The sequence below is a fragment of the Sphaeramia orbicularis genome, chromosome 12 (genome assembly GCF_902148855.1).
Source record: "Sphaeramia orbicularis chromosome 12, fSphaOr1.1, whole genome shotgun sequence".
Taxonomy (NCBI): Eukaryota; Metazoa; Chordata; class Actinopteri; order Kurtiformes; family Apogonidae; genus Sphaeramia; species Sphaeramia orbicularis.
Genome location: NC_043968.1, coordinates 62,834,315 through 62,858,442, shown reverse-complemented (window position 1 = coordinate 62,858,442; position 24,128 = coordinate 62,834,315). Strand labels below are relative to the sequence as shown.

At 37.8% G+C, this 24,128-nt stretch overlaps 1 protein-coding gene and 1 long non-coding RNA gene across 3 annotated transcripts in view; one reads left to right on the top strand and one right to left on the bottom strand.

The window, feature by feature from the left end:
- cntfr (ciliary neurotrophic factor receptor) overlaps positions 1-24,128 on the top strand; it is a 392,344-nt gene that overhangs the window by 96,069 nt on the left and 272,147 nt on the right. The window lies entirely within an intron of this gene.
- Positions 5,134-13,520, bottom strand: LOC115430227 (uncharacterized). Its single transcript, XR_003936904.1, has 2 exons — positions 13,471-13,520; positions 5,134-5,260 (listed from the first exon to the last, which is right to left on the bottom strand). It is a non-coding gene; the product is annotated as an uncharacterized LOC115430227 (long non-coding RNA).

Here is a 24,128-nt window from a genome sequence, read left to right as displayed (position 1 = left end):
ACTGTCCGTCACTACGAAAACACCGAGCACTTGTGCTGATGAAGGTGCTTCTCTGAAGTGGCATATGCCAGTTCAGGTCACTGCATTTCTTTGGAAAATACAAAACTCAGGTGTTCTGTCTTTCATCCTCCATTATACGTCTGAGTTTCTTTTAATGGTGCTTAACATTCGCCACAGGACAACTCTGGAAAATACAACCATCTGGAAAATGATGCATGATTTGACCACACAATTTTCTCTGAATATAGATTAAAACAGAACACAGTAGGTGGTACGATTGATCCATTTTTCTTAAACACAATGTAGTTTTTCTGATCTTCTTGCCGACATTTCCTTGTAGTTTTGTATTTCTATAGACTGAGCTGTCCATTATTAGTCTGATGAAGAGTGCTCGGTGTGATTGAAGCTCCGGCGTCTTTTTGAAGTTCTATAGGCATGTTTGTGAGATGAAAGGAAAGGCGTAAAAGGAGCCTATTGTTGTCTGCTATACAAAACTGTCTGACAACAATATGAAACTCTGAATGTAAAGATACACATGCACATGCACAATACTACTGGTCAAAGAGATCCATGCAAGGCTGTTTGAAGGAGATGTTACCATTTATCAGCTACTAAACCTCTGTTATTGCTTGTGTGATCCAGCTCACACCATAAAGATGTATGCCGCTGTGGAAAAGAGGTGGTTATGGGAGCTGCTATGTTGTTTCTGTCACTGCAATTGGTTACCGCAGCTGTCAATCACCAATTTTTAATACTATCAACTAGCTTAATGAAAATGGAACATAACCACTAATTAATCTGTTGTAATTTACCTAAAACAACAGAATTTTTCATTGACTGTTTAGAATTAGTGTTTGAAACATCTGTGATTCTACTCAACCAGTTTTTGGCTATCGCCATATTGGCTTTTTGGAGCCTGAAGTGACTAAATTTGGACAAAAGGGATGAAGCAAGTGGAGTATAACACATCAGAGGCTAATGCTAACTTACTACACAGTGAGTGCTTGATGAAAGTTTTACAAAGTCAATGAGTTAGCATTAGCCTCTGGTGTCTTATACTCTCATGGTTCCACCCCTATTGTCCAAATATAGTCACTTCTGGGACAAAAAACACAATATGGTGATGGCCAAAACTGAAGTTCAGAAACAAATGGGTGGCATCACAGGTCCTGACTCAGCAGCGAGCAAAGGTGTCGTAACAGACCAGTCAATCAAAGTTGGTCATGGCAGACATTAAATCTTCTATTTGGCCAGAGATTTTATTACGAGACAGAATTTAAAGATTTACACAAGATCACTTATTAAAGCTTTGAAATATCAGAATGAGTCCTGGAAGAAAATATACTTAGCATGCTTTGAGAGAATTTCAATGTAAGTCAATAGGAGCCAGGGCTTTTAAGAGTCATCCCCAGTGGCCATCAGTGGTATTACAACTGAAAGACACAATCTGCATTGGCTTCATTTTGGATCTCAGTTGTTTTTTCTCATTGGTCCCATTGAGTATCATAAAAGAGGGCGGGGTTTATAACCTTGACTTCATCTAACTACATGTTTTAGCTACAGTTTTTGAGAAGCTGTTATTCCATCCGTCTGCACATAAGTTCTACTGTCCAGCTCATTTTCTGCACATTACCATTGATTCTATTGGTTTAACGTTTGAGGTTCATCTGCTGAGCAATGACCTTGTTAATGTAGTCAGCTGGCATGTTTACATCATCCAACATGTTTGGTTCACTTTTATTCGCTAGGTTTTATTCCTTGGCAGGATATCAAGTATGCTTTTCCATTCATGGTGACTCACTTCGCATAAACACAACAAAAAAGACAAACAAAAAAAAGCAGTAAAACTTAAAGATCCCCTCCGGTCTGTATGGTTTTATACAAAAAAACTTCAATGATCTCATTGAAAACTGTTAAAACAACATCTCCTGTGGGATCTCTGGATATGCAAATATCACTCACATCTACTGCTCGACACAAGATACAATATTTCCTTTCAGTTGTCAGTGTATGAGTAGGAATGGCTTCAGGTTTCCACAAAGCACTTGTAAAAGTTGCATAATAGATCAGGACTGGCTCCAAAGTATTTATAATGTCACAAATTGTGCTTGTTAAATACAGACCTTAAAGTCTTTCCGTGAGAAGAAACGCATTGGATTCATAGTGAAGCACAAAGATTAAAGTCATCTAGTGTTTTTAGTTTGCTGCTGTAGGCAACAATAAAGAACTTTGTGCAACTGTGCAGTGTTTTGGCTGCTTTAACTTTTTACGTGTGCGACGCCTGATGTAAATATGAAGATCAGATGCTGCTGATGTTAAGTCACCGTTTGGCCGTGTTGTGTACAAGTGACTATGGGGTCCCTGAAGTTGCAGCCGGAAATGTTTGACAGTGCGGCTAGTTAAGAGTGATTGATGCCCTCAGCCCTCTCAGCTGTTAAGGAGAGATGAGGGGAAACAAGTGATGCAAATCGGATTGGAAGCTGCCTGCTGGCATCTGACTTCAGGAATGGTGATTAAAAACACATTATGACAAAGACAACATCTGGTGGTGCATTCAAAGTGTCAGCTGAACATTAGTTGCAGTGCTACATTACCCCATAGAACATGCAGAGAAGATGAAAGGTACGCCACAAAACTCCCAACTCCACTTCAAACAATGAAAAATGACAAACAAAATTAGCCAGGAATTAAAATCACATTTTCGGTGTGTGATGATGCTTTGAGAAAACTGAAAACAATCAACAAGCAATTTCTCTCAGTTTTACACTTTTTTCCCCTCATCATCTGCAAATCAGTTGTTTCTGCTCAGAGTTCTGTATTTGTTAAGTGTGTGTTCTTTCTTTATTTAGAAGTAAATTAAGCCTGGGCATATTATCTTTTCAAATGAAACACCAACCTGCTCTATTTCCACCTCTTTGAAAAGTGTTTTTGAACTTTACAAACACAATTTTCTAATTTTTTTGTCATTATAATACAGTGTAATTTCTGCGTCTGCTGTTTTTTTCTTCCACCCGAGGTATAGATTGGGTTACCTATCGGTGGCGTGAAAAGTAATTAAAAGGGAAATAAACAATGACAAATGGCGTCAATTTTCTTTGATGGCAGACCACAAAACACAGCAGCTGTTCTGGCGCTGATACTGTTGGGCTGTTAGTGTGCAGTGCAGCATCAACTTGGCAAAAACAGACGTGTGTGATTGTCAGGTTGAGTTTTACTGTGGATCAGATGGATTTTCATCAAGGACATCCAACTTATGCCTTTGAGGATAATATTCATGACATCAAAGAAGACAATTATGTCAGCACTAGTTGACTTTTATTTAAATATATATGTATGATCGCGTTGTCAGATGCAATTATAATCCTCTGCAGGCTGGTGTCAGATGAATATACAACACTGTGCAGAAGTCCTAGTGGTTCAGTAAAGTTCTCATGTCCACACATATGCATCTCTGAGTCTCTGTATTAAGATCCAAGCTGAATATATGGGAAGTATCAGCGGTAAAATCAGCTTCTATAAACCAACGTGTTAGTATTTAGTGTAACCTCCCTTCACACTTAACATGTCTTAAACCACTTTATTCAGACAATATGAGATTTATTGCATTAATTTTCCGATGTTTTATACTGGGTTTCATCAACACATATCAGCTGTTTCTAACTGTGCTGCTTCTTGTCATGAGGTCAGAGGTCACATTAAATACTGACCTTAACCTCTACAACCCATTTTTAGTTCAGTTTTTTGTGTGTCTTTTAAGGCTGTGCACATATTTCTTGTAGTTTTCTGTTCTATCTGAAGAAAAGAGAATGAGAAATAAATATGAATGCTCATTTCAGTCCTGAAAAAACAACAAAGCTAAAGGTGACTTCAGACTTTTGCACAATACTGTGCACTTTTCTGTGTTGCTGCAAATAGTTTCAAATTTAGAGGACTCATACAGTATTCATTATAGTCTGTGTAGTGTAAGTGTTATATGTGTGAACATGCATCACTCTGATGCTGGTGCTGATATTCTGAACTTCACACCTATGGTGATAATTAGACCAGTATCAGCCCAAAAACATCAAAGATTTTCAGAGGCTTTGAGATAACTGCCAGGACCTGAGAGAGACTGTTGCATCACCAGGAGGCATATAGGGAACATATGTGAACTGTAGCAAGACTTAATGAACCAAACACTGCACGTCTTTTACAGAATATATTATACTGTCTTCGTGGACATCTATAAACACTATTTGAAATTAATGGTAATCATAGTTCAAATAATAATCACCTCATTTGGTCGAAGTTGAAGGAGAAACTGTAAGGAAGAGCACAATTTGCCTCTCATTTTCAGGGACTTATTGAATAAAACATAGCTTTTGCTGCTCCACTCTTACTCACATTTAATCACATTTTGTCTAAAATGTTAACTCTGAGATGTAAAGGTAGTAAGGAGTGACATTAGTTCCCATTAAAACCTGAGATATTGTGACTCGCCAGTGAACGACTGCCATTCACCATGAGTTGAATTAAAGCATTTAAGTGAAGTTATTGTCCCTTTGTCATTGTAACACAAAGCTGGTGAGACAATCTGTTTGATCCCTGTCTTAATCTACAAAACATTTACCAATAGGAACGTTTTTCACCATAGCTGACATTTTATACGATACATGATTATATAGTGAATAAGAAGTAACCGTCAAAGACCTAAACACTAAGAGCACAGTGACTAAGAGCATTGACTGACATAAAATTTTTAATAACTTTTGAACATCTAATCCAATACATTGACATAATTGAGGCATTTTCTCAGTTTTTCATCGTCATCAGATATGATTCATTTGAACGTTCAGAGGCTCAATAGTGAATGTGGAAACACTGTCATCTTCTGCAAAATTTAACCTGTTTACATGACCATAAAAATCTGATAACTGGGAGTAATCGGGTAATTGTAATAATCAGATCTGATACATGTACATGCACTTAAAAAATGTGATAATCAAAAACCCTGGTTTAGATGCTCTGGTGGATTATCGTATTTCTTTCAGAGTAGGTATGTACGTAGTGATGGTAGAATCAAACTTCCTGGTATTGTCTTCCATTCACGTTTGACTACGTAACTTCATTTTCTATGATTTTAATTGTGTTTACACATGCCCAGACGTAAAGGAACAAAATAAATCAGATTAACCTGCATACATACAGGAAGACATCGGAGTCTTGGAGAGAAATCCAGGTGTGTTAATCTGATTTCTCATAATCAGATTACTGCTGTTATCTGATAAAAAATATCGGATTATACTGTTTACATGATCACTTGAATAATCTAATAGCTCCAGAAATCAGATAATGATGGAAGTATTTGTGTGCATGTAAACAGACACAGTGATTCACTAGTAAAACTCACATAGTTCAATAAATGACAGTGGTTGCTGATGCTTGTTTTTATGTTATATTAATCATATATGTTGCTGAAAAAGTCAAATTTTCTTAAGATTTGTCTGGTTTGATTTAATAATAATCTGAGTTTTTATGAATATCTACATGAAGAGTTAATTAAATATAGTCAAATACCTGCTTTTCATTGAAAAATAAATGTGATAGTATATAATAAACCACTTTGGAAAGGTTAAATGTAGAGAGAAATTCATTTGGAAACTGCCACGGAAATAGTTGAAGGTCTTTAAGTGTTAATTACCATATTTGTTATATTATTATTATTACAGGATTGGCATGCTAAAGCTTCATCTTACTAAAAGATGACTGATGGACTATTTCCTGCATTAATAACATTACTATACTAACACGAGAGCCCTGCAGCTGCTGGAAATTAAGTTCTCAAGTTGAACAAAAGACAAAACAGCATGTAATAGTCGGTATAAAGCAGAGACACATTCACATTATTTAATAAAAACCAAGCAGATTGTTGGTCTCAAATAGAAGATGTTTAATTTGTCATGGTTTTATTGAAGTGTAAGCACAGACGTATGCGCACATGAACGTGACCCAACAGAACATAACAATAACAGTAAGGGCTTGAACAGACACAGATATGCAGAACAGCGCACACGCCTCTGAGACCGGGCCTGGGTCTCCACTGGAAATGCAGTGGGTCTGTGTGAGCTGTAGTTGAGTTAGTAGCTAATTAGTTTGGCACAGCGGCGTTCTTCCCAGGCCCTGTGTGTCTGTGTGTGTGCGGTGTGTGTCGGGGGTGCAGTGGAGGGGTTAATCCTCACTGCTTGTTGCTCTACACTGCCCCCCCCCCCCCCCCCCCCCATCAACCCCCAACCCCTTCAAATCTTTGCTTGTTTCTCCCCGTCTTCTGTCCTTTTTTTTTGTTTCCCTTCCTCCTTCTGGCTCTGGTTTTCCAGTCTGATTCGTTCTGTTTCCTCTGTCTGTCACCTCTTTCACATTTCCACCATCTGTCCCACTCTCCGTTCTCCCTTTATTCACCTTTTCTGATGTATGTCACTGTGTTTAGATGCATAGAAAAATTACAATATTCCAGTGAAGACATGTGGATGTTATTTAGGGTTAAGAAACGTTCTTTGAACATGGATACAGCCCATTTGTAATATGCATCTCAGTCAGGGTTTTCTCCTGTTTAACGGGTCTGCTCTGGGTGTTGGACACAAACCAACAAGCCAACAGTTTGCAAAGCTGTGCTACAGGTGCATGGCCAAAAGAAAAGCTGAGATTTTGGGTTGGAATGAAAAACACACCTACTTTCCAACAGCATAAAAGAGTTGAATATCAACAGTTTTTTTTTTTTTTTTTTGGATCTGTTCAAATTTTCAACTAGGTGTTTGCAGACGGTGTGTTGTGAAAAACTTAGAAAAAATAAAACCCTTAAAGCCCAATTTTAATGAAAAAACAGCACAAGCAGTTCTAACCATATTCTCATATTTTACCCTGAGCAACAACATGTTCAGGAGTCGTTAATCAGAGGAAGCCCCGCTGCATATAAACAGGACTATTAGTGGAATATTCATTTTCATTAGCTTTTTAACTTCATAGGAATATCGCTGTTTTTCAGAATTAGGCTGAAAAGCAGAACATTTTGTATATGTAAATGCAGTCATTAACGTTTGCCTTCCCTTCGTCCTGCATCTTCTGAGTGCATCTTCCTTCTGCCCCACCTTTTATTCTGACTTCTGCATGTTTCTTTTTTTTTCTTCACAGACATGCATATTTATGCTATTTTCCTTTCCAGTACGTCCCCTCTGATCCCTCTCTGCCTCTTTCCTATTAAATAAAAGCCTCCAGTAGTGGACTAATCCAGAAACAGAGAGCTCTCACTGTCTCCCTTGCTTCATTTCTGCGTATCTCACCACTCATCCTCCATCTTTACATACCCCCTTCTATCCCTTAACTAATGAAAGTCTCCCACTATCTTTGTAATCCAGTGTCTCCTTCCTTGCACCTCTCTTTTGCTCTTTCTTCCCCCGTTCCTCTCTGTAGACTAATGAAAGTCTGTGGTGTTGGTCTAATCTCCTGGCTGTGTGCTCACAGCCTCTTTGTTGGTCAAATCTGACTAATGCCCTCCGTCTCAGTCCACAGCACAGGAGCCTCTTACCTCAGCCTTCACACACACACACACACACACACACACACACACACACACACACACACACACACACACATACACACACACACATACACACATATGCTTTATGCAATTCATGATTGCCCTGGTAATGGCACTACGTGTCTGTTTTTACCCTCAGTCACACTGGCTGCAGAGTATTGTCATCAGTTGGTCGTCTGTCCGTCTGTCCGTCCATGTATATGCAAAAACTTTGACATGCACCACTGGTTGTCACCCGTGGTGGGCAGCAAATAGTCAACAATAATGATAAGGTGAGGGGAGCTGACTTTCACTTTCTGTCTCTCACAGCTTTGTTGACACATCCTCCATATACAGGTTAGTAATGTTACTTGTTCAATTTTGTATAGAGGTCCAGATTAAGGGCGAATTGAAGTCTGTCGGGGGGGCGGGCGGCATCCAGCACATTGTACGCACATACGTCTGTATGTGTGAAAATTTTGCCATGGACTGAAGGCCGAGGGTTTTCAAGTGTGCACACATTATGTTTGTCTTTTGAGAGAACTTTGAGCCTCAAATATCCAACTTTAAAGAATAATATGAGCTTAAATGGATTTATAGAGGTTTCTTTCATTCTATCTTGATTCATTCATTCAAACTTTCATAACTGCAAAACATTCAGGTAAAAATTTTCATTGTCTTAATGTCCAGAGGCAGTGAAATATTAGACTGACTGACTGACTGACTGACTGATTGATTGATTGATTGATTTGACTGATCCCAAACTAGGAAATTGTAGTGCAGCGGCAGCATGACAAAAAGTGAAAATAGAATATAAGATTAACAATAAAATATAAGAATAAACACCCTATACATAATAAATTAGAAGTATTAAAAATCAGAAATGGTTGAAAATTTGGGCAATAAAACAGTAAGCTGCAACAATTAGTAGATTTTTCCACATGTTAGGGGCACAACAACTGAAATTGGTCTTTCTTACCACAGCATAACATGAATTCATGAGGCAAAGTGACAGATAACTAACTAACTCTGATATGATAAAATTAGTTCCCTGACCTTGAACGAACCGTAGTAAAACAGGGAATTCCTTGTTGTGTAAGGATTTTGGTTTGTGGCTGAACAGGATACATGCACTCAAGAAAGGAACTAAAGAGATAAATATGGAAGATCCATGTGAAAGCACACCAAGAATGAACATCAGTATTTGTGATTTTCAGCGGCTGAAGTTTGCTTCTTCTACACTGTTATCGATTTACTATGTCAGCCTCAGGCAAGACTTTAAATGAAGAGTAGAGAAGTAACTCAGAATTTATTAGTGGAATATGTTACTGTGATTCCACAGAGACGTGTCAGCAATAGTGTGGATACATTTGAAGCAGCTCCTTTTATATCATAGTGTGACACCGTAGAAATTTAGGAATAAACTAAACAAGACATAGAAAGTAATGCAGAGGCAGCAGATGTATCCTGTCCTTTATTAAAACAGACCGAGCATTATTCATATAATTTATCTATACACCAGAACAGCATACACAAAGATTGCACAACTCACTATCATATTTTAGTGTTAGATGCTGAAAAGACATTTCAACAGATTGGATCTCATTTTCGCTTCATTTCTGTAAATCATCAGCCAGAATACAACACAATAGCATTTCACGCCATCATAGAATTAGTCCATATGCAGATGACACTTTACTATACGTGATAAATTCCTTAACTTCAGTCCACACTCTGATCAACTGTTTGGATGGGGTTTCTGGTTATTCCATTAACTAGTCTAGCTCTGAAACTCCCTGAATCCAAAATTTAATAGAATGATGGAAGTATTATCAGCAAAACAGGGACCTTTTCAAAGTGTAGCGCTGAATCGAGGGTGACCATGTATCCATCTTTATGGGGCCCATCATAGCATTTTTATTCATTGTTATGTGTCCCGCGTCTTGACTTGGAATAATATATAACTTTAGGTACAGTACAGCCACGCTTCCATCAAACTGTGTGACAAATTTTAACCAAATTTCTACTAAATTTGCAAAAAAGAAAAAAAAAAACTTTATATATGATTTCATCCACTGTCATGAGTTGGTTAATCCAGTAGGTGTGTTTTAGCGTGCATTGATTTTGACATCACTGACTGTTAATATCACAGCATAGTTTTTGCATTTCACATCTTCATTCTGTGGGCTGAATTGGACCCTTTGGCGGGCCAGTTTTGGCCTGTGGGCTGTACGCTTGAAACCTATGATTTAGAGCAGGGGTATCAAACATAAGGCCTCCGGACCAAAACTGGCCCACCAAAGGGTCTAATCCAGCTTGCGGGGCGATTTTTCGAAGTGCAAAAATTACACTGAAAATACTGACAGTCAAGGGTGTTCAGGGGCCACATACAGATATATGTGATGTCAAGTAAAATAATAACACAATAACCTATAAACAATGACAACTCCAAGTTTTCTCCTTGGTCTAATGTGAAAAAAGGAAAATTGCATTATGAAAATATTTACATTTCAAATCCTGTCACAATAACATGCAAATAACCTGAACAAATATGAGAAACCTGGAATTTCTTTAGAAAAATATGTGCAATTTTAACAATATAATGCCTATTAATAAATGTTTTCTGCGTTTGGAGAAATTGTGTTAATAATAAGCTGTGACATACTTATATTTTTAATAGATATTTCAGGATGTACATGGTTGTTCAAGTTATTCCCATTGTCATAAAGTAATTTAACTTTCACACCAAAACAAAGACAAACATTTGAATTATTATTTATAGATTATTATGCTTATTATTTCACTGGTCCGGCCCACTTGAGATCACATTGGGCTGAATATGGCCCTTGAATTAAAATAATTTTATCACAAGTGATTGTTGATATTTTCAGTGTAGATTTTGCATTTCACGCAGTCATCCAATTGGACCGTTTGGCAGGCCGGTTTTGGCCGAATGTTTAACACCTGGGACTTAGAGTAAACCCTGACCTGACTGTGAAGTCCAGGCAGGAATATGTCACAGGGTTCATTGTGTGGGCATTCCAGGTATTACAAATGTTTGCTTAAATCGGACCTTCAGCATCTCTTACGAGTCTTGGCAGTAAATCACCGCATCCATGAGCAGCATTGATTTGACCTTAACCTACCTAGACGAAGCAGCGCCGCCACGCTTTGCCAACAGACTGACCCTGACACCTCCATTTCAGAGCACATCATTTTTTTCAGCGTTACCTTCATTTGTCATAACTTAAATCAGGCAGGAGGCATGTTGACCCTCCAATGACTGCTCCATTAGAGGGCAGACTGTGACCTCGCGTAACCCCGCTGATGTTAATGGCTTTTATTGATGTACTCATTCTTTTTGTCCCGATAGCACACATGCAAATGCTTTAGTCGATGTTCCAGGGTGGTGCGGGATGGGCTGTCAAAAATATGTGCACATGATAAATACAGTATATGCTGCATTGTGTTTCATATATTGATTTTTTTCCCCCCTTCCTACCATCTTCCTGTTTTTGCTGCCGGCAACGTAGCATCATTGACTGTGGATCATGATGTAGTTGTGTGTATCAGGGAGGAGTACATATATGTGAGTTTATGCGAACGTACACAGGGGTGTGTTTATTTTGCACACATGTGTATCTGAAAGTTGGATGTTACACAATTCTGACAGTGTTTGTAATATTTTGCAGTCATTAAATTGCCTGTTTATGGAGAATGTGCAATAAATCATGACAAAATATAACCAAACACAAGTGTGTGTTTATCAACAAGGCAGAGCTGTTTCAGTCCTTGCACATTTTCAGCTGTGCATGACACCGAGGTTAGAATTTTTAAGCCGGACCAAAAACACATTGTTATTCCAATGTGATCCTTAGCCTTGTGGTCATAGAATTTTAAATAAATAAATATATGGATGTACAATACAACCTACAGTAGCTTCCAGCATAAATGAAGGCACAAAAAAGTATAATCACAAGATAAAAGAAAACAATAGGGCACTATAATATAAGCCCTGAAATGTATTTTAATCACCTAGATGTTTCTTTCTTGCCTGTTAAGGTACTGGTAATGAAAGTAAATCACCCTGAGGTGCTTCAGTGGTTTCTAAAGTAAATAGTTTGATAACAGCAGAAAATACAATATTACTGGTACAATATTACTCTGAATTTACTTTACTGTGTATTGTGAAAGCACACCCAGCAACATAAGAAAAAAAATCAAACATTTTCTAAAATATTACACAGGGTTTATTAAAAATTGATCAGTATAAAGTGTATTTAATGTTTGGGTCTGTATTGTATTATATGACTTTTTAGTTTTGCTCGGCTCCATGTTAGTCTTTGTTATTGAATTTTAATCAGAACCTAGTTCTAGACATGTAACAAATAAACAATTTCATATATAATTAACCCTCACACTTTTTTCCCCCAGATAATAGATTTGCAATTATTGGATTGAATAACAAGACAACTTTCAATGGTTGCACAAAAACATCCACACACTGAATAGATTGACAAAAACATTGCAGGAGCATTTTGTTTTGTGGTACCGCTGCACGGTATAAATGAAATAAAATGCCATTAAAATGCAGAACAAATACATCACAGATACCATTTGGTAAAACTGACAGCCATTCACTTTTGAAAGCACTAAAACAAAACAAATTACTCGTGCCACGTTTTTAAGAACAGCTGTAAATGAAGTCTCTTGTCAACATCAATAATGTTTACAGTCTTGCCCCAGATTCACTAACAATAGTAAATTATCGACTTCATTTTCCTTTTAGAGAACAAATATTACCCAGAAGAATTAAACACACATTTGCTAAATTACTTCTAACTAGTTAACAAATCCAAAAGTGCTGAAGAACTTTGAGAATAATGCAGTGAACATTAGAATATTCTTTTGTCTCCAACTGAACTTTTTTGTCAGGCAGTAAATGGGGAGGCCGTATTTCAATTCTCTCATGTGGGAAGTTAAACGTGTACAAGTCAGCCAAAGGTGAAATCCACCCCTGCCAAGGGAGATTTTCAGCTTACAAGGTCTCAGGCAAGACCCGTCTGATTCATAAAGTGTGTGTAGATAGAGAGAATTAAATGTCTGCGTATGTGTGTGTGTGTGTGATCTGTAGAAATCTAAGGCTTCAATCGGTTTCATCCCATTGAGGTATCTAAAGAGTCATCCCTCAGTGTAAAAACCTCAGGTTGTTTTTTCTTCCCTGTTGTTGGAAGTTAAAGATAACCTCATGCTTAGCTCACTCTGAACATCCATTCATGCTCTACATTAAAGACGAATACGGACGGAGCGTTCTGTCCGTCCTCTGTGTTCATTACATCTGTATTTCTGTCCGTTTGCTGAGAGTTTGTGGATGTGAACCCCAACGGAGAATACAGAACAGTACCACTGGGATCCATAGGCAGCAGTGTTGAGAATTGAAGAGAATAATTTTCAGAAATAGCAGTACTTGCCAAAGAGCAACTGTGTGAAAAACTACCGACATATTTAAGACAACTACCCTTCGCAATGCGTCTGTTTACATGACCATAAAAGTCCAATAACAGGGAGTAATTGGATGATTGTAATAATTAGACCTGACACATTTACATGCACTTCAGAAATGCAATAATTAAAAAACCCTGGTTTAGACGCTCCAGTCCATTATCGTATTTCTTTTGAAGAACATACGTACATAGTGACAGTAAAATCAAACTTCCTGTTATTGTCTTCCGCTCACGTTTGACTACCTAACTTCCATTCTCAACATGTGCGGACATAATAGAACGATATAAACCAGGTTAACATGTATACATGCAGGAAGACATTGGAGTATTGGAGACAAATCCAGGTGGGTTAATAGGATTTCTCATAATCAGATTACTGCTGTTATCTGATAAAACAGATTAGATGATCCTGTTTACATGATCACTTGAATAATCTGAAAACTCCAGAGATCAGATAATGATTGGAGTATCAATATTAGTTTCCATATTAGTAATACCTCCTCTGTCATCACCATGTTTGTTATTAGTGACGTTCTTTTTCTTCTTCTCAAAAAACTTGACTCTTCTTGTGGGGTATATTAATTAAGAGAGGCGCTCTCTGGTGGATTGATTGACAAACGCTCATTCCACCGCAATGGATGCATGAACGTATGAAGACAGTGACACTGGACACTGTTTGAAATGGATGTCCTAATGTACAGATGTAAATTGAGCATGAATGGGCATTGAACCTTAATGATACAAATCCATTTCATTCCTAATGGGTAATGTGGTTAGGTGTCTGTGGAAGTTCTCATTTGCCCAGGTCATTCTTCTCTGTATTTTTGTCTCTCATCCAAGAGACTTCTTCAGTTTTCAAACAAGCGAAAAACAAGTGCAGTTGAACCTAGAACTACCAAGAAGAATGTGGTTAGGTGTTATTCCTTGAGTGCTGTAAAGACGTGAAGAAGTTGTCAGAGGTAAAAACATCAGTGCGAGTAAGAAGAGAATCATGAGCGGGATACACAAAGACAAGCAGAGACAAAAAAGGGTGGAATAGATGCATGCAGTGAACAGCAAGAGATGCAGGCCCGCAGACGTGGCTGGCGTAAACACTAGGGACGGTAAAAATGAAAGGGTGAAAAGGTGTCCCCACCTCTCTTGGCACCGCTCTTCAGCTTCCTGTCTAATCCGACAGAAGCTTCCGTGAAATCAGCTCCCCTGCTCTTTGCCTCCTGCCTGGGGTGTAAAACCACGGTAGAATCAAGCAGAGTGAATAACGGAGAGCAGGGGCGCTAATCCACCCGTCGGCCTGCAGGCTTGGGGATTTGAGACTAACTCCTATCACTTACCATGAAGGAGGAGGAGGAGAAGAAGGTGGAGGAATATGAGTAGGAGCCAAAGAAATGCCTGTATTTTCACTGCGCATCACATCACTCACTTGTTTCTCTGTCAGTCTACTCACTGCTGCACCTTCTCGTCTTCCCTCCTTTAAAAGGTCGCGGTAAATCAGCACCTGCAGATATTGTCGCACAAACAGTGACTTGAGGCTTCTGAAAAATCTCAGTTGCTCATGTGGCATTAAAGTGTATATATGTCACATTGATACTGTCAATAGGAGAGGGAAGTCATGGAGCAGAATACACTCAAGGCGACCGATACGACCACAGAGTGTATCGGCCACTGAATAAAGTGGGAATGTTTTCACACATCTGTGTAATGGCATTATCAAGTTTTTTTTTGTTTGTTTTTTTTTTACTTCAAACAAAAATTCAAACAGTCAGTCAGTCAAAATAACACTGTGTCTTATAATCTTCACGTGCTGTATCAGCTGATAGTTTACATTATAGCCCTGCTATCTTAGCTCTGTTTTTGGACAGAAAACAGACACAGTTAAACCACAAGTCACTGAGCCTGTTTACATGCCCATCAAAGTCTGATATCTGGGAGTAATTGGATAATTGTAAAAATCATATCTAACATATTTATATGCAGTTAAGAAATGCGATAATCAAAAATCCCTGGTTTAGATGCTCCAGTCCATTATCGGATTTCTTTAGGAGTACATATGTACATAGTGATGGTATCCTGTTATTGTCGTCTGCTCATGTTTAACTACATAAGTTCCATTCTCTATGATATTAATTGTGTTTACACATGCATATGTAGTGGTTGTATTCGTGTGTTGTGCTAAATAAGACAGAAACCAAACCACTTCAGACACTCGCTGTTTATTCCTGGCAGAAGAGTGCGCAGTCAGTCTCATGAGTAATACCCGAACATGTTCTCACACTTTTAAGCTAAAATAAAAAATTGCAATTTAGCTAACTCACTATATGTTCGTCATGCTATGAACAAATAAGTAAAAACAGTCACTTTCACACAAGAATATGCTCAACCAATAGGGAGCTAAACGTTACACAAATATAATTGTGTAAAATAACCACTTAAATATGAAATAAAGATAAATAATGTAAAACTAGAAAAGCACATGGAGAGCGCAGACCTCTGCCAAGGCAGATCAGTGCCCCCCCCCTCAATCACCACCAAAATTTTTATCATTTGTTCCTTGTGCCAGTATCAACATTTCCTGAAATTTTCATCAAAATCTGTCCATAACTTTTTGAGTTATCTTGCATACGGACAGACAGACAGACAGACAGACAGACGGACAAACAAACCAACACCAGCCAAAACATAACCTCCTTTGTGGAGGTAATAATGACAGAACTGACAATAAGTGTACCTACCAGGTAGACAGCACAGCAAAACTGTTGTTATCTCCCTGGGGTGCATGACCCTAGTCAGCAGGGGTGCTGTGTTCAATGGCAATAAGATAAAATAAAATTGTAATTAATACAATAACAGTGTGAGAAATGGCAAGTGGAATCACACATTACATACATTAAACTCTGTAACACATGGCTGTAAAAGAAAGAAAAAAATCAGATTAACCTGTATACATGCAGGAAGACATAGGAGTATTGGGGACAAATCCAGGTGTGTTAATCCGATTTCTCATAATCCAATTACTGCTGTTATCTGATAAAGCATATCAGATGATCCTGTTTACATGGTCATTTGAATAATCTGATAACTCCAGAAATCAGATAATGATCGGAGTACTGGTGTGCATGTAAACAACCTCACCTTCAATAGCTGAACTAAAGATCCATTTGGAACCATCCAAACGAGGTCAGAACTGTCACAGTTTAGTGTGAACTGTGGATCAACAAACAGCAATTTCGCGAAGATAATAACATCCCATAATAACTTTATAGATTAGATTAGATGAGACTTAATTGATCTCACATTCACTGAAATTTACTGGTCAAGGCAGCAACAGAATAAAGTGCAAAAACAAAAAATGTGCATGCATAAATAAAGTGCAAAAGACAAAATATATAAAAAAAAAAAGTAATAACAGTAGTAAGTAATAAAACTATTGACTATACGCATATTTATGAAAGAGCGGAATTGCAAAAAGTCAGACATTACAGATGAGTCCCAGACAGGACAAGGTTATACTGTTGCGTTGTACAGTCTGACAATGGTTTAGGATGAACGACCTGTGACCTCCTTCCTACGCTGTGGGTGTGGCTTATAGCTTCATAAACCTCACCCGTGTCGAAGAAACAACATGCTTTTCATTTAGAGTTGTGTCTATTATCACTCACTTTGACTCAAAAAGTGTTTTTTTTTTAATGATCGTCTTCCTCAACTTGGCGTTTTCCTCACCATGGTAGAAAGATAGAGCAGCTCTCTACTCCCTCTAGTGGTCACATACATTTACAAAGACACTTCGACCCGTAGCTGTGAATACATTCAGTTCATATCTCATGAATGCAACACACTCACATCATTGACACAACTCATTATTTAAAACTTTCCATTAATTTTGGCTAATTTCTGCTTATTTTTAAGGGGAAATACCACATGTAGCTCTTTAAAGGGAATGTCAGATGAAGTGAAATCGTCATTCCATCCCTTGTTGTCATGCATATTCTGTCATCTGTGGCTGTATGCACATGATGACATTTTAGCCAGTGTTGGGAAATGCTGTGAATTTGTTATAACCTTTGGGAATTTAACATCACACAAGACCCACACCAATGAACTGACTGTTAAACGCAGCATCTGCAGATTTAAAATGAAAGACACTGTATTCAGTACATCAAACTTTGTCATTTGGTCGTCGACTGTTTTATATCATCATTTTCTAATTATGTGTGTTTTCCATGTTTATGGGTTTTCCATCCAGATGATGCACATTTTCAGGGATGAAAATGTGAATTAGTGCACGTTTCTACTGTTGCAACAGAAATACTATTTGACTCATTATCACTGTGGTTAAAAGGTAGATATAGATGTAAACTGTTGACTGAGGAGATGATAGATGTTATATGTGGTTTATCAGAAAACCTGAAGCTGTTGTTGCTTTTGTTGCCACTGATGTGGTTCAAACAGCAATGTTTCAAGTCCTCAGTGATTTGTCAGTCTTTGTATAATATTTTTTCCTGCAGCTCTTCATACATGGTTGTGTTTCATCGCTATATCCATCTAATATGGTGTATATTTTTGCTTCTTATAATGAGCACTGCAGTCTGATTCATGCCCACACAATTATTCATTTGATAATTCTTCACATTTATCTTTCATCGACGTGTCCAATGTATACTTTCCACTCCTAATGTGATATTTTCCACATGATATTTTTTCCATATTTGTCCATTCACACTTATCTGTTACATAATTTCTTAGGCTTTAGCACTGACAGCCTCTTGAAGGAAGGCAGAAAAGTACAGTAGCAGATCCTTCAATGACATCTTTCATTACGAATTACAGTTTCCATTACATTGTGTATATAGTTTGCAGGAACATACAATGGAACATTTTGATTTTTAATGACTGGGTTGTGTAAAGTGATCAAATCAAACAGCTAATCAGTGCTGACGCTATATGTTAATAGACAATAGAGAGATGATAACGCAGCACATGCTTTGAATTCTTTAGATCCATGCAACAGATGATAGGACACTCATTACAGTCATAAAAGACATGAAACTTGACTTAGACTTTGCAAAAAAAAAAAAAAAAAGATTGTGATACTCATTCTATGCAAACTAATCCTCTCTGAAGTCAACTTTCTTTCCTTTTTTCCTTCCCCATGCATTTTGTCCTCACTTTTTTTCTGTTTTCCTTCACCTTATCTTTGCCTCTTCTCTACACTTTGTCCCCCTCTCTCCTCCTCACCATGTTTCTCAGCCTCAGACTTTAATACCCCTTTATCTCTAACCACATTGTAAGCCAATTTAGCTCCCAAGCAAAGCTGTGAACTTCGTTACCACTGCCAGTTTGCAGAGAAAGACATCCAGAGCAGCTACGTAGATACTGCTGTTAGTAACCTATCCATGAGGAGAGGTTTTAGACGAGATTAGGAATGTATTGCCCCCGTATGAACACATTTAGTGCAATAATTTTTGAACACAACAGCTTTCTGATACCATTTTTTTTAATATTAATATGTGGCTTTGGCTCATATTCAATGAAAAATTGTGAGGAATTACATATGCATGTCACACAATCCATTATTAATCATATTTAATGTACCGCTGGACAAAATAAGTTCTCTGTGTAGTGAAAAGAAATCCAGGTTAAGCTAGAAATTAGTTACCCTTTGAGGTTAATGAACTGCTCACCTTTTCACTGACTACACTATAGGTCTAATTACTTGCTAGTACAGTAGGATCGAATTCCTTGTGAGCTTTTGAGCTTGATAAATGGAAGATGCTGTTAATAAAGTCATACAATAGGCTTTGGCGATCTTAGGAACTTGGAGTGGGAAACAGTTTCTGGTTCATTATCGTCTCCAGCTGGACAAATTAGTTCGTCACGGTGTATTTGCAGAGTTAGTAAAATGTGGACTTGTGTTTACTTCATCCAGACAAAGAATATTGCAATAATATGGTCCAAAATGATGCAGTTTCAAATCTATTTCCTCCAGAAACCAGAGGAAAATCTGATTTTAGATAGTAATTCTGCCTCAGAAGGTCTTTTGGCTGGATCACCCTGACAAAATGAAACTTTATTTACAATGTTAGAGAGTTTTGAAAATCATATTCAGAATAATTCCTGGCTGAAAAATGTCTGTAATGAAGCATATGTTAGATCAGACTTTCGGGTTAGGGTCCATCTGGAGTCCGTTCTTGAATACAAGTGAACGGGATAATCGCTTGGTGGCATCAGTTTGGCCCCTGTTTATCTGAGAATGGACAGTGTCTTGATGCTGCCAATGGGGAACTCTGTTGTTGGATGCTACTGGCATCAGAGCCCAGAGCTGATGGCAGCGTGTTACAAGACCAGCTGATTGAGTGAGCGTGATGACTGGTGATTGGTTGGTGCGTTCCATATGAATGATTCATGAACTGGGAAGGATAAGCTCTGATGAATTTTTAACTGAGGTTAAAATGAAAGAAGTGAAAAGGGGGATTAAATGGATTCTTCTGCCATAACATCAGAAACTTTTAAGTCACAAGGTAAAACAACAAGGTATAAGAGCACTTGATTATTATTGTCATAAGTCTTTGGAAGGTTCAGTTCTAACCAAAATATGTGCAATAATTACTCTAAAACAGCAGGTACTGACCTCCCGGATCTTCTCTGTTTACATTGTTGTCTTGGTTACCTTAAAATATTGCATCAATAATACAAAACAACAGATGGGGATGGAAAAGGCATCTGGAATCTCTAGTAAACCTTTCATTTTTCTGTATAAAAAAAAATACAAAACAGATGTACTAAATTGCAGGAGATACTTTGATAAAATTTTAATCCATGTGTTCTTCTCTTGTGGATGATTGACATGTAAATCCACAATAGGGACTTAAAGATTAGAATATAAACAGTAATTCATGTGGATAGCTGCTTTTTCAACTGAAAAGGTCAGACATCGTAATAGCTTAAACCAGTCATGTTTGAAGAAAGAGCTTCGTGAACATGTTTATGCACTTGGTGAAAAAGTCATATTGTAATTATTGTGGCTAAAACTGGGATTGTTGATTGATGATCAAGGAAAAAGCACATATTATTTAGAAATGTGAAGTCAAAATTACAAACTTAAAATCAAATCCTTTTGCATGTGTTGTATAGAAACTCTCAGCTCAATGTCATTGAATCCAAATGATCAACATACAACTGAGGTTGTGTTTAGTTTTTTTCATTTCTGAAAGTCGATTGGTCTAAATCCTCCTAAACCCATACACTTAAACTGCAGCCTCTTGTGATTAAGCACTGCACAACCAAGGTCTTACACACACACACACACACACACACACACACACACACACACACACACACACACACACACACACACACACACACACATTTATTTATTTATTTGACCTCCTTTAGCTTTGATTATAAAATGCATTTGCCATGTCAGAGCTGATGCTGCCCTGTGTTTATGTAATGTCACAATAAATGTCACAACACTTATTTCTATCCAGAGTTACATTAATTTCTCACCAAGATCTTTTTTTGATTGAGTCGGACCACTGTGTAAAGTCTTATCCATCACATCCCAAAAATTGTCAATGGGTTTTAGGTCTGGAGGTCTATGGTGGTCTACGGTGGACAATCCATGTGTGAAAATGATATCTGATATACTCTGAACCCCTCTTTCAATATGTAATCCTGATGAATCCTGCTGTTGTCTTAGAGTATGTCAGTGTCATCAACAAAGAAAATATCCCCTGATGTGAGTGTATTCAGGTAGTCTGCGGATTTTGTGGACACATTGTTGAATCTAGACGTGAACCAACTGAATCAGCACTGTATCATAGCACTGCCCCCACAGGCTTGTACTGTAGGCGCTAGGCATGATGGGTAATCACTTCATTCAGCTCTCTTCTTACCCTAATGCATACATCACTCTGGAACAGAGTCAATCTGGACTCCTCAGACCACATGACCTTTTTCCTTTGAAACACAGTCCAATCTTTATGCTTTATGATACTATGCTCATAAGCTAATCACAGCATCAGTTTGGGTTAAATCACTTGTTGCCAGTGGAAACATTTTAACCACTGCAGTAATTATCCATTACAAGGATTTACTTAATTAAATCCAGGTGGAGACAGTGTGTGAATTTACAGGCTGTAAATGCAATTTAATTAATTGTGCAGCACTACTAAAACCAAAAATTCACCATTAAAGAGCATTTGTAACTGCTGATGTCCTGATTATACACATCAAAATCTTAATATTTGACAATCTCGGAACTACAAAAATACCCAGTGTGGCTTTTCTTTGATAATCCATATATGAGAGGGTTAACATGACTCAGATTTGTCAAGCTCCAGACATGTGGAAGCTAATTGACCTTGCAGAAGTGGATATGTGCATTGAATCCAGCATATTGTGAATTAACTGAACCCAGTGGTGCACTGTGCTTCTCATCCTGTAGCTAATTATTATCAGCCATCTGCTAAATGCATGCTCTTTTCCATCAGCCATACTGTTATCCCCCTCCCCTTTTCAACCAGTTTGTAAACTTCCACTACCTCTTACTCATATTTTCTCTCGAGTGTTTGTGTTCGCTGCTGTTGCACCTGCTCTGGCCCCTGTCCATCAATCTACCTATCGGCTTACTCACTGAATTTCCGCTGTTTTATATTCCCCTTCTGGATTCCGCCTCAGTATCATCATAAAAAAAAAAGTGTTATTGTAAGTAACCAAGTCATTTCTGCAATGAGTCACTGCTTTGAACAGACACAAAGGTTCATTTATCTCCACTGTAGTGCTTTGTAGTGGAACACATTTTGTGTGTGTGTGTGTGTGTGTGTGTGTGTGTGTGTGTGTGTGTATATATATGTGTGTGTATATATATACATATATACATACACACACACACACACACACACACACACACACACACACACATATATATATACACGTAACATAAAACTTCAATCTAGAATAGAATCCAGTCTTCATTTTGTCAGTAGTATTTTGTCACACACGTAAACATGCACCACACACTGACGTTTGTCTTCTGCCTTTAACCCATCACTAGATCATGCATCACAGACACTGCATACTAGGAGAAGTGGGCTTGCCATATCAGGCTCCTGGGGAGTAAATCGGGGAGGTTAAGTGCTTTGCTCAAGGGCACATCAGCCGACAACTCTCCACCAGTCCAGGGAATCGAACTGGTGACCCTTCAGTCACATACCATCTCTCCTGCTGACTCTCGATCTAGGCCATGGCTGCAATCTAATACCCATCTGTATGACAAGAGTATTATGTAGTAATTTTGGTTTGGGTTTTATTTTCTCTCTTTAACTCTAGCATTATGTCAGACTTAATCCAAATAGCCACTGGCAACCAGAATCATCTACTGATCTAAAATGTTTAATAACTTCTGAACTACTAAATCTAGCCATATGGGGAAATAATGAAGGTAAAATGCAGTTTGTTGTCTTTTCATGGTTATCAGATATGACCCATTTGGAAGTTCAGAGGCTCCGTAGTGAACGTGGAAACATGCCATCTTCTGAAACACAGATTCACCTGTAAAACCCATATGTTTTCATTAATGATAGTGGTTGGAGATGCTTGTTTTTATGTTCAGTCATTGGTAACTTTGCTGAAAAAGTCACTTTTTCTTCAGTTGTCTCTATTTTGATATAATAACCCTCAACTTTAATCTGATCTTTAATCAACATCTGCATGATCAGCAACCTAAATGTAGGAAAATACCCAATTTTCACTGAAAAAAATGCAACATACTGTGGATAATATTATAAATTGTGATAAATCACCTAAGAAAGAATAAATAAAGAGAAAAATTCATTTGGGAACTGCCACAAAAGTAGCACTGGGTCTTTATGGGTTAAAACCATGATCACCATTTACCCATTTACACCAGTAAACTGCTCAGTCTGCAGTGTCTCATTCACAAATGTCCCATTCCACCAGGTAGATTCTAACATAAGGTGAAAGTGACACATAGCAACATTATTAGTGAGATATGACAAACATTATGCCACTTCTGTAGAGTAAATGAGCAGCTATATTCATTTTAGCGAGGCTGTTTTGGAGTGAGGTTGGTTTATGTGACAGAATGTATAAAATAAACAGCAATGAAGAAAGGAAAATGAATATGGACTTGTTTATTGTACAAGGAAATATCTATAATAAGGTGGTAGGGAGCAAAAGACAAGATAGATGAGGTCAATAAAACAGAAAGTCAAACTGTGGAAAATTGTTGATACCAAGAAAAAAAAAATAAAAGTAAACCCTGGAGAGTTTAATTGAGCTGAGGTCACCAGAGAACAGATAGACATTCAGCAAATATGGTCGCTGTTGAGCCCCCGACAAAAAACATCAGAGTTTTCTGATTGCTTGCGATTACAGCTAAGTGCAGTATTTTCACAAAGACCCATTTGTTTTGATAAAGACTCATCCCCCTCCCCTAGAGAGAGGTGAAAAGAGGCTGAGAGAGAGGGAAAAATAGACAAAGACAGAGAAGGAGGAGATGATAGAGAGCTCTCCTCGGTATTACATCTGTGGATCTGAATGCGAAATGAGTTTTTATCTGGTCTTCACGAACTTTTAAAACCTGGATTTATTTGTTTTGAGCTTAAAGGCTACTATTCAGTCCTGTCCACGTTTTTTTCCTACACCACTTCTTTTTTGTTAATCCATTACCTTTTTCTTTCTTTTCTAAAATTATTGTCTGCTTTTGTGTTTCGTTTCTACTTCTGTAAATTTTTCACTGTGTTGTTCTTCCAAACTAAGGTCCAACCTAGTGCATCGGACAAAATTTGTTCAGAAAAATCCACTTTTTCAGCTGCAAAAATCCACTTGCTGTTCAAGGAAATAATATCGACATACTCCTCCCTCCTGTCAATGTGTCTGGAAAGTAGACAAAGATCTCATCAGAAGGTTTAGCCCATAAAGACCCAAACATCCACTGGAGACCAAAATCATTTACTGATTTAAAAAAAAAAAAAAACTAAACTGTCCAGTAATTCTATCAGTCCATGTAAATAATTGGTGTAAAATGCAGTTTCTCGTCTATTCATGGTCATCAG